This window comes from Myotis brandtii, unplaced genomic scaffold, assembly GCF_000412655.1.
Source record: "Myotis brandtii unplaced genomic scaffold, ASM41265v1 scaffold113, whole genome shotgun sequence".
In the NCBI taxonomy this organism is placed as follows: Eukaryota; Metazoa; Chordata; class Mammalia; order Chiroptera; family Vespertilionidae; genus Myotis; species Myotis brandtii.
Window position 1 is genome coordinate 445286 of NW_005353887.1, and position 10115 is coordinate 455400.

Sequence of the window (10115 nt, forward strand, 5' to 3'; positions counted from 1 at the left end):
ATGCCAAGCGACAGGAACAACAGAAGACCAAAAGGACCGGTTGCTATGATGTGCACTGCGGCAGCCAAATGGCCCAATTGGGGGCCTGATTGGCCCCCTTAAACTCCCACACCACTCTCCTCACTGTCCCGGCTCAATTGGCCCCCATTGTGGTGGGCTGGAGGACCCCACCTTTGCATGAATTCGTGCACTGGGCCTCTAGTAGAGAAATAAAGATAATCTAGGAGAAATTGGTTGGGAGAAAAAGGAGAAGAGGGAGGAAGGAAGAAAGAGGGGGAAGAAGAAAGGAAGAAAAATGTTGGTAAAAGAAGAATGTCAGTGAAAATTTTGGAGTAAAATTAGATTACCCTCTATTTCCACCATCAATTTATATGGAAATGATTAGAATTCTTGTCACTAGTTGTTTATAACATCACTAATATAAAATGTACTTAATTTTTACTTATTCCAGGTTAAAGAGGCATAAAATATCTATAATTAAAGATAATATTTAAGTGTTTCTAGTAATATTTAAAATCTATCAAATAAAGAAGGCAATATTAGTAATAATTGAGGTCATGTATATCCTCCTGAAATTATCTGTGTGTACATTCTATAGACAGTAAGCAGCCTAAGTGCTTTTTAATGAGCAAAGCTTCAGCTAAGGATTTTAATTTGAATTTTTATTTAATATTGAAGGGAAATTTAATTACCAAATCATCTTGAGTATATTCAGAATATTTCAATAACTTAAGAGTGCCTTCAAATTTCATTATTAGTAAATATTTCACTGCACATTTAATTTCAAAACCAATGGTCCTATAAATCACAGATAATTTAAAACTATTTTCATATACAATAATGAATATTGTTTTGATTTATCTGTGTGGAAAACTTAATGGTTTAAGAATATTAGATTAAGAAATATGAAGAAACATTATGTCTTTATATAAGAGTTTGAAGGTGCTTCCTTCATTTTTATTTAAAGATCATAAAAATATTTCACTATATTTGCAAAAAAAAGTTATTTTCAAAAAATATTAATAAATGTTATTTCAATATTTTTATTTATTATTTATATAAAAAGCATACTTCCTATCAACATTTTTATTAAAGAAAAATGTTTTCAGCAATAAATAATGATGGAAGTTTTAGGAGAATGCATATTGTTTATGATGTTTGTGTGTTGAAATAAAAGTACAATATATAGAAATCATAATTATGACCTTAATTTTATGAGAACTAACAAAGCTGTATTTCTTTTCTTTTCTCTTTTCCTCTTCTTTTCTTTTAATTGACTTTAGATAGCGAGGAAGGGAGAAGGAAAGGGAGAAACATCAATCTGCTGCCTCCTGCACACCCCTACCAAAGATCAAGCCCACAACCCAGGCATGTGCCCTGACCAGGAATTTAACCAGCAACCTTTTGGTGCATGGGATGACACCCAACCAACTGAGCCACACTGGCCAGGGCTAAAATAGCAATATTTTTCCGTGAATTTATTTGTATAAAGTCCTCACAAAATATAAAAGATTCATATCTTGCAAGAAGTTTTAGGGGTGGACACCTTTTATATAGCAACTGAAAAATAAAGACAGTTAAAAGGACATATGTATGGAGGAAGACAGTTAAAAGATTTCCTAAAATAGTACATCTAAATGAAACCCCGGGATGTTTACAACAAAGCAAGCTGAAGTGAAAGTCTTTATAGTCTTCTATGGTTTAAATCAATCTTATTTGCCATGTATGCAAGCTGGTTACTGAGCTCAAAAGTCAGTTTGAAAGTTTATGATCACTTCCCCCAGAAAGAATTGCATTCTCCATTGTTTGCATCTACACTCTACACTGCACAATGCTTTCTGCACTTATGTTTTAAGTCACCCACTAGAGATCAGAGACCATTTTATAAAGGAATAATGACTAAATTATGTCACTTTATAAATTGTGGCAATAATAAACTGGCCTTGACAACCATATTATTTCCTATTCAAATATTTAGTTATTCATAATTATAAAAATTACATTTCAGCCCTGGCTGGTATGGCTATGTTGGTTGGGCAAAATCCAATGCACCAAAAAGGTTGCTAGTTCAAATCCTAGTCAAGGGAATATGCCCAGGTTGTGGGTTCAATCCCTGGTAGAGGTTGTACAGGAGGCAGCCGGTGGATGTTGCATTCTCATATCAATGTTTCTCTCGAAAAATCTATAAACTATTCTTTAAAAATAATTATATTTCAGTCAATAATTTGACATCTAGAAGCATTAACCATACATTAAATTATTTTAAATGTTCATATGATTTTCTACCTAGTTTACAGTAAACAAATTATATTACTCAAAATTATTTTTATAATTAGGCAGTAATATTTTATGACAAATCACTATTAAACTCTCAGATCTAATGCATTTTAGATTCAACAGACAGTAATCACTGTGGCCATAAAGTTATAGACTTTATAGAAATAACCAAGTACCAATCCTTCAAAATCTGATCAAATCAGAGTTTTTATATTTTTGTCAAGTCTCTTCTCAAAAACATCACTTTCCATACAACACAGTTGTTTATTATCCTACATAAACACTGGGTTTTCTACTAATCCTGTTTTTTTTAACAGAAAATATGCATGTTTTAACATAGCATACATATATATGCACATGTATATGTATAAATAAACATATCTGTAGATCTACACATGCATATATAAAGATATTTTATCAATATATATGTTTTATATACACACTAGTGCATGAAATTTGTGCACTGGGGGGCGTGTCCCTCAGCCCAGCCTGAACCCTCTCCAATCTGGGACTCTCGTGGGATGTCCGACTAAACCGACAGTCGGACATCCCTCTCAAAATCAGGGACTGCTGGCTCTTAACCACTCGCCTGCTTGCCTGCCTGATTGCCCCAACCACTTCTGCCTGCCAGCCTGATTGCCCCCTAACTGCTCCCCTGCCTGCCTGATTGACACCTAACTGCTCCCCTGCAGGCCTGGTTGCCTCCAACTGCCCTCCCTTGCTGGCCATCTTGTGATGACATGGGGGTGGCCATCTTGTGACAACATGGGGGTGGCCATCTTGAGATGATGTGGGGGTGGCCATCTTGTGATGACATGGGGGCATAAGGGACGAGGGCCACCTAGGCTTTTATTAGTATAGATAAATGTGTGTATGTTTATAGGTGTATGTCTGTATGTGTGCGCATGTGTTTATTGTCTATCATAACTCCACGGGGACATTTAATTTATTGCTTTAGCTCCAACACAGGAACAACAGAACAGTATTAAGCAATCAGTGTATATTTGTTGAATTAATAAACATCAATAAGATTTTTTTTCAAATCGGGGCTTTGTTTCAGAAACACTAAAACACTTATTTGATAAAAATTATCTCCTAGATAAAAGTGAGTAGTCTGTAATTATAGCAAAATGTAGCAAATAGAAAGATAAGCATACAAATTTATACTGCTTAATGTATACATCTTTACTAGATAATGCTAGGATCAAAAGCTGAAACTATTTCATCTTTAAAAATTTTTGCTCTATTTTATTTTTTTCCATTACCATTCATCCGCCCCCTCATACCTTCGTCTTCTAATTAAAACATCAGGTATTTCAGTCAACCCAATTTCAAAGATTCTTTAAAAGCTAAGATTTGATATGTATTCATTTGTAAAATATGTGAATGATTATATTCAAGAAGACTTTTAAAACAAAGAACATATTCCTTTAAAAATGGTTCTTTAAAGAAACAAATCTAATTTATGATCCTTAGCTTTTTTACCATTAAAATATCATTGTGTTTTCATTCTTTTATGTTGAACAAATCATAGACTGTAATTAAAAATAATATTTCTAAGTTTTGAGTACATTAACAAATTTAGTGAATTTAGAAATTTGATAGATTCATCTTGCAGCTGCACTAACCATGTTGGGCTAGAAACAAAGGAGAAGAGAAATGCCGACTCTTTGGAGGTTCATTTGAAGAACTGAGGCTCTGTGTCAAGGCAAAAGGAAGCCATTGCAGAGTTGTGAGAGGGATGGTGTTAATCACTTCTGAGTGGACAATGACTGCAGTAGGAAAGCAGTGACATCTGAAGACTGGGTGGCTGTACCTCCCAGTAATCACACAGATAGATCCAAGAGAGAGACAGGAGAGAGACAGACAGACTTTGAACATTTTTTCTCAAATCAAATATAAAGATCAATAGTATTATTGTTTTTTATGCCAGTGAAGAATAATGAGAACAAGTAAATGGATGCATTACAAATAATCTTGAGCAGTAGAGCAAATGGGTAAGTCAAAGTACATATAAGAATCTGAAGCATCTTCTAATTTCTAAATATAACTTCTCATGAAATCAATTTCTTCCATCTATTTCTAGTGGAATATATTAATGTTCTCAAGTAGACCACGAAGAAGATTCTATAATAGCACTTGTAACACTGTCCCCAAATTGTTCCCATGAAGTTAGTAAAGGTTGATTACCCTCCTGATCCTAGAAGGTCTCTAAAATAGCACTATGCCTGCTAAAATACCAGTACGTTATGTATTTGACGTCTGTACAAGGTAGAGTTTGAGCTGTAACCAACGGGAGATCTCAAACATTAAAGCTAATAATAATAATATTGGCTATACTGGCTTTGACATAGTGCATCCAATGATAGACACCTACCCACACACTTAAAGAAAAATATGTTTAATCTTTATTTTCACTAATTGGCATGGCAATGTTCTTAATTGCTGGAATATTTGCATCAGTGTCAAGTGTTAATAGCTTCCTTAGCATAGCTAACATATCTACTATTGAAAATCATTCTATCTACTCACCATTTACTGAGGCTCAAAAATACTAATTTCAACACCTAACAATTTATTTTAAAACATTTCAAGTGTTATGATTAGAAAAATGAAGAAATAAATATGGCAGCTTCACTATCACTTTCTTCCTTTACTTAATAACTAGAGGCCCAGTGCATAAAATTCATGCACTGGGGGGGGGGATTCCCCCACCTGGCCTGTGCCCTCTCATAGTATGGGAGCCCCATGAATGATTGCCTCAAAGAGATAGGCCCTGCCCACCCATCCAGGGCTCCTCAATGGATTGTCCCAAAGAGGTAGGCTGGAATCAGGGGTCCCGCCTCCATGCCGCATGGAGCCGAGGGGCCCCCAGGCCTTGCAGAATGGAGCCGCCAGGCCCCACCTCCATGCCATGCATGCAGCATCAAGTCCCACCCACCCATGCACACCCACTGCACACACAGCCTCCTGGTGATGGATTGTGACGGCATGAGGGTATCACGGCCATTTGCATATTAGCTCTTTATTATATAGGATATTCCAGTGTAAGTTCTCAAATAACCCAATCATTTTTTTTTAGATGGGGCATGCAAGCTATTTTTTAAGGTAATGAAAACACTTAGAGATTTTCCTGTGGTAAAGTTTTCAATGACTTTCATGGATATGAGTAGGCCATGGCCTACAGAGGGTGTGAGTTGAACATTTGACCTTATTCTGAAAAATCTAATGAAACCTCATATTAAGATGCATCATAAATCACTCTAGTGAAACCACAGTCCACTTGCAGACAACAATTATAATAGTTGTCTGCAAGTGGACTGTGTGTACGTGTGTGTGTGTGTGTGTGTGTGTGTATGTGCAAGTATATTTTCCACTACATGCATTAGTTACAATTAAATAAAGGAAACTTGGGATGGTAAAAAGTACTTCTTTTTCACATTTATGTGATGTGATTTGTTGTGCTAAGAATGCTTATGAAAATCAGTAAAATGTTTCTAATTTTTGAGACCCATCCCAAATGTCACCACTTTATGCAAAGACTTTTTATAAAATATATTTTTATTTATTTCAGAGAAGAAGAGAGAGGGAGAGATTGAAACATCAATGATGAGAGAGAATAATTGATCAGCTGTCTCCTTCATGTCCCCTATTGGGGATGGAGCCCGCAACCCAAACATGTGCTCCAATGGGGAATTGAACCGTGACCTTCTGGTCCATAGGTTGACACTCAACCATTGAACCACAGTGGCCAGGTGCAGACTATTTTGACTATTACTGTTACCTCAGATTCAATCTCCTTCTATTTTGAATTCTTTTAGCATTTTATTTTTACTTCTTATAGGCATTTACTAAATTTTTCTTTGTACTGCAATTATATTTTGGCTTGATTTATCCTTCATTCCTATAAGGGACTATCACCCACTATACCTTATTAGGATATTTCACATTGTTCATTTTAACGTAAATTGGTTAAAATTATTTATAATTGACATTCATTTAAAATCATAATAAGAGGGTGGAGGGGTAAGAGATCAACCAAGGACTTGTATGCATGAATATAAGCATAACTAATGAACACAGACACCGGGCGGGGGGTGGGGGGGGAGTGATGAGGGCATGTGCTGGGGGTGGGGAAGCCGGGGAAAGGTCAATGGGGGAAAAAGGAGACATATGTACTACTATTTGTAATACTTTAAACAATAAAAAATTAAATAAAAAGAATCATGTATTTTGTGTTCTTGTCAAGTCAATCAAGAATTGCCTCAAACTAAAACAATTATAAAACCCCTATTAACACAGTGACCATAAGGGGCAGCAGGCCAGAAGTCTCTGAAAAGCACACACACAAAAATAAGCAGGAAGATAATTCTAAATTATAAGTGAAAATGTAAATGCAGTGGGACATTGTTCCCTTATAGGGGTCAAGATACCTTAGAAGTGGCACTGAGTCAAAATATGGACTTACACAGGAGCACGTCAAGAGCTTGATTGGGGGCAGTGGCAACAATAATGATCACACTAGAGTATTTCATATTCATATAATATTTTTACAGCTTTCCTAGTGCTTTGGCTTACAGTATCTTTTTGGACTCTTACAGTAATTTTGTTACATTTGCCCCTATAAATTTATGCTTTATCTGAGGTTAAAACTGAGTACAGAGATAGAACTAGTCTGGGGTTCTTTCCAAGAGAGAGAACCTCTTTTTGGATTGTTTTCCTTTTTTAGTTCTTATGATATTCAAAACATTAAACATAGAAATAAAAATAAATTTAAGTCCCTAGAGATTATGGAATATAAATCCTGCTTCCATTATTTTAAGGAAAACTCAGTTATCATGGAACTAGATCATTGTAGGAGATGTTTGTCATGAACTAAATTTTTTTGCAGATAGGGCACACAGAGAAAAGATATGCTTCTCTAGAGAGAAATTTACTTACATTCAAATAACCAAATGACACTGACATAAAGGAAGTATATACTTATTATAGGAAAGATAAGGATAAAATGCAATAGGCTTAAGAAAAATATACATATTAATGTAAATATGTTCCATGAGAATATAAGAAATAGAAGTGTGAATTCTATATATAAGGTGTGGAAGTCGCCTAGAAACAGTTGGAAGTCAGCTAAGGTTATCATTCTAATTAACTCATTTAATTAGACATGTGAAAGGCTCTGAGAGGTTCATATGAGGAAAATAATTTTCAGTTAAAAAAACGAACTTAATCAAAAGATGTTTGCTAGAAAGTTCATTTTTAGAGCTATACATTTTACAATATACCAGGGACACTGCCCAGAAGTAGCCACCATTAAAAATATTACGTTCAGAAATTTAAGAATAAATAATTTTGACATCATTTTATACAATCTAGTTTTTTTTATTAGGAAAGAAACATTAGAAAACAATGCTGAATAAAAAAGTGAGAATGGAGTAAAAAGATACAGAATCAAAGCTAACAGGAGGCAATTAAAATATAAAGAGAGCCAAACCAACGTTCTGCCAAGGGGATGGGCATTAAAAAAGTGATGTAAGAGATTTCAAGGATTGAAACAAATTCTGTTGGCAATGAGAAGTATTGGCCAAAAGGAAAGGGTAAGGGAGCATTTGACAACTTTCATTAATTGAGAACAAGCCATTAACTAAAAGAGTGAATTTCCTCAGTGGACCAGGTTTAGTGAGATGGATATATTGGGATATATTGAGTCAGAGGTGTATACGGGGTAGACAGTTATCCTGCAAATATTGAAATCTAAGCATGATATTGCACATGACATCCACTAAAATTAAAAACAAAACAAACAAACATGACTTGTAATTTGAAGTTGGAAAGTATAAAATTAAAAACAAAACAAACAAACAAACATGACTTGTAATTTGAAGTTGGAAATCTCAAAGAGAAATTGAACTCTTGGAGGTTGAAAATTATCCTAGAGAAATTTATAGGAATATGGTGAGGAAATAGCCAAATCAGGGACCACAAGCATAATTAAAATGGAATTCCATTCAGAGAAGACAAGGTATAACACTGGAAGGGAGAAGTCTGGGGTAGGAACGGAATCAGGAGAGGAAGGTAATGGTTCCCAGAACAGGAAGAACAAAGTTGTTCTGCACTCCACTGAGTCTCAGCAGGGTGAGGAGTGAGGCTTTTTAATTTGGCAATAGTTAGGTCACTTTGCCCTAAAAGAGATGAGGCAAAACATAAAGAAAGGAGATGAAGCAGCAAAAAATAGGCTACTCTTATTTCCATCAGGGTTCTTGGTTGCAAGCAATCAAAACCAACTCTGGCTGAGTGAAGCAGAGAGGGAATTTATTAAAAGGATATTGAGTAGTTATCAGAAATGGAAGAAGGCCTGATTAACCAAGTTCAGGGCCATGCACACCACAATCAGGATTCAACAAGAACACCGTGCCATCATCTATCAGTACCAGATAGTAAAATTCACACTTTCTAAGCAGCTAGCTCTGGATAAAGGACAGTACCCCACTGTCACTACTGCCATAGGCCCCCAGTCTCCCTGAAACTGTGAAAATTGCCTTGAAAGTGACTATCTATGGCTGTATCTTTACAATATGACCATCAGGTTAATGAAACCTAAGTTATATGTTCCTACCCTAGTAGTAAAGGAAGCTGGGGGAGTGAGACCCTACTTCTCCAATGAGAGATGCTCTATCTCTGTAAATCATATTGGCCTATAACTCCTTACCCTTTAACTCAATGATATTCATTTCTGTAGGAAATATATATGAATACAGAATCAAATAGAGAAGTAATTGCTCAGCTCTGAGTTTACAATTTAGGTTCTTTTCTAAGTCCTTAAAAGACATAGTCTTAAAAGTCAGGCTTTGGGGTAATTCCAAAAATCCCCTTTATACATTAAAAGCAAATCTTAGATATCTGCATTAACAGTTTTTTTGTAAGACAGTATAGAAAGAATAGATGATATCCTATATGATATCCTAAATTACTAAGTAACAAGATTAAGTTTCTGCCCCTAATATGCTAAGTGTTTGGTCGTCCGATCATCCATTGATAGATGATATCCTATATGATAAAAACCTAATATGCTAAGTGTTTGGTCGTCCGATCATCCATTCAACCAATCAAAGCATAATATGCTAATGATATGCTAAGGCCGCTCAACTACTCACTATGACTGCACTGACCACATGGGGGCAGACAATTGACTGTTCAACCAGTAGCTATGACGTGTACTGACCACCAGGGGCAGAAGTTCCAATCAGTAGGTTAGTTTGCTGCTTGGATCCGACCCATCAGGACTGAGCAAGACAGGCCGACACACCCTGGAGCCCTCCTGTGGTCCCTCTGCGGCTGGCCAAGCTCCCGCATCCCTCCCTGGCCCTGATTGTGCACCAGTGGGGTCTGTTGGCCTGGCCTGCACCCTCTCACAATCCAGGAGGGTGTCAGAGAGCCAATTTGGGCCCAACCCCACAGGCCAGGCCGAGGGACCCCACTGGTGCACAAATTCATGCACCGGGCCTCTAGTGATATATAAGAAGATAATTTCTTACCACATGGGAAGAGAAAAGTCCACTCTGGTGTTTGAAGAAGTTTGCAGAGATTTAAAAGGGATCAGGGTAGCTAGCAATAAGGTGATACTAAATCTCTCAAAGGAAATGGGACCTAAATAAACTCTTTTCGAAAGAGGACATACAGAAGGCCAAGAGACATATGAAAACATGCTCAAAGTCACTAATCATTGAAGAGATGCAAATCAAAACAACAATGAGGTACCATCTCACACCTGTCAGAATGGCTATCATCAACAAATCAACAAATGACAAGTGCTGGAGAGGATGTGGAGAAAAAGGAAC

At 36.3% G+C, this 10115-nt stretch overlaps 1 protein-coding gene across 1 annotated transcript in view; it reads right to left on the reverse strand.

The window, feature by feature from the left end:
- Positions 1-10115, reverse strand: part of LOC102256539 (serine-rich coiled-coil domain-containing protein 1-like) — a 972873-nt gene that overhangs the window by 311453 nt on the left and 651305 nt on the right. The window lies entirely within an intron of this gene.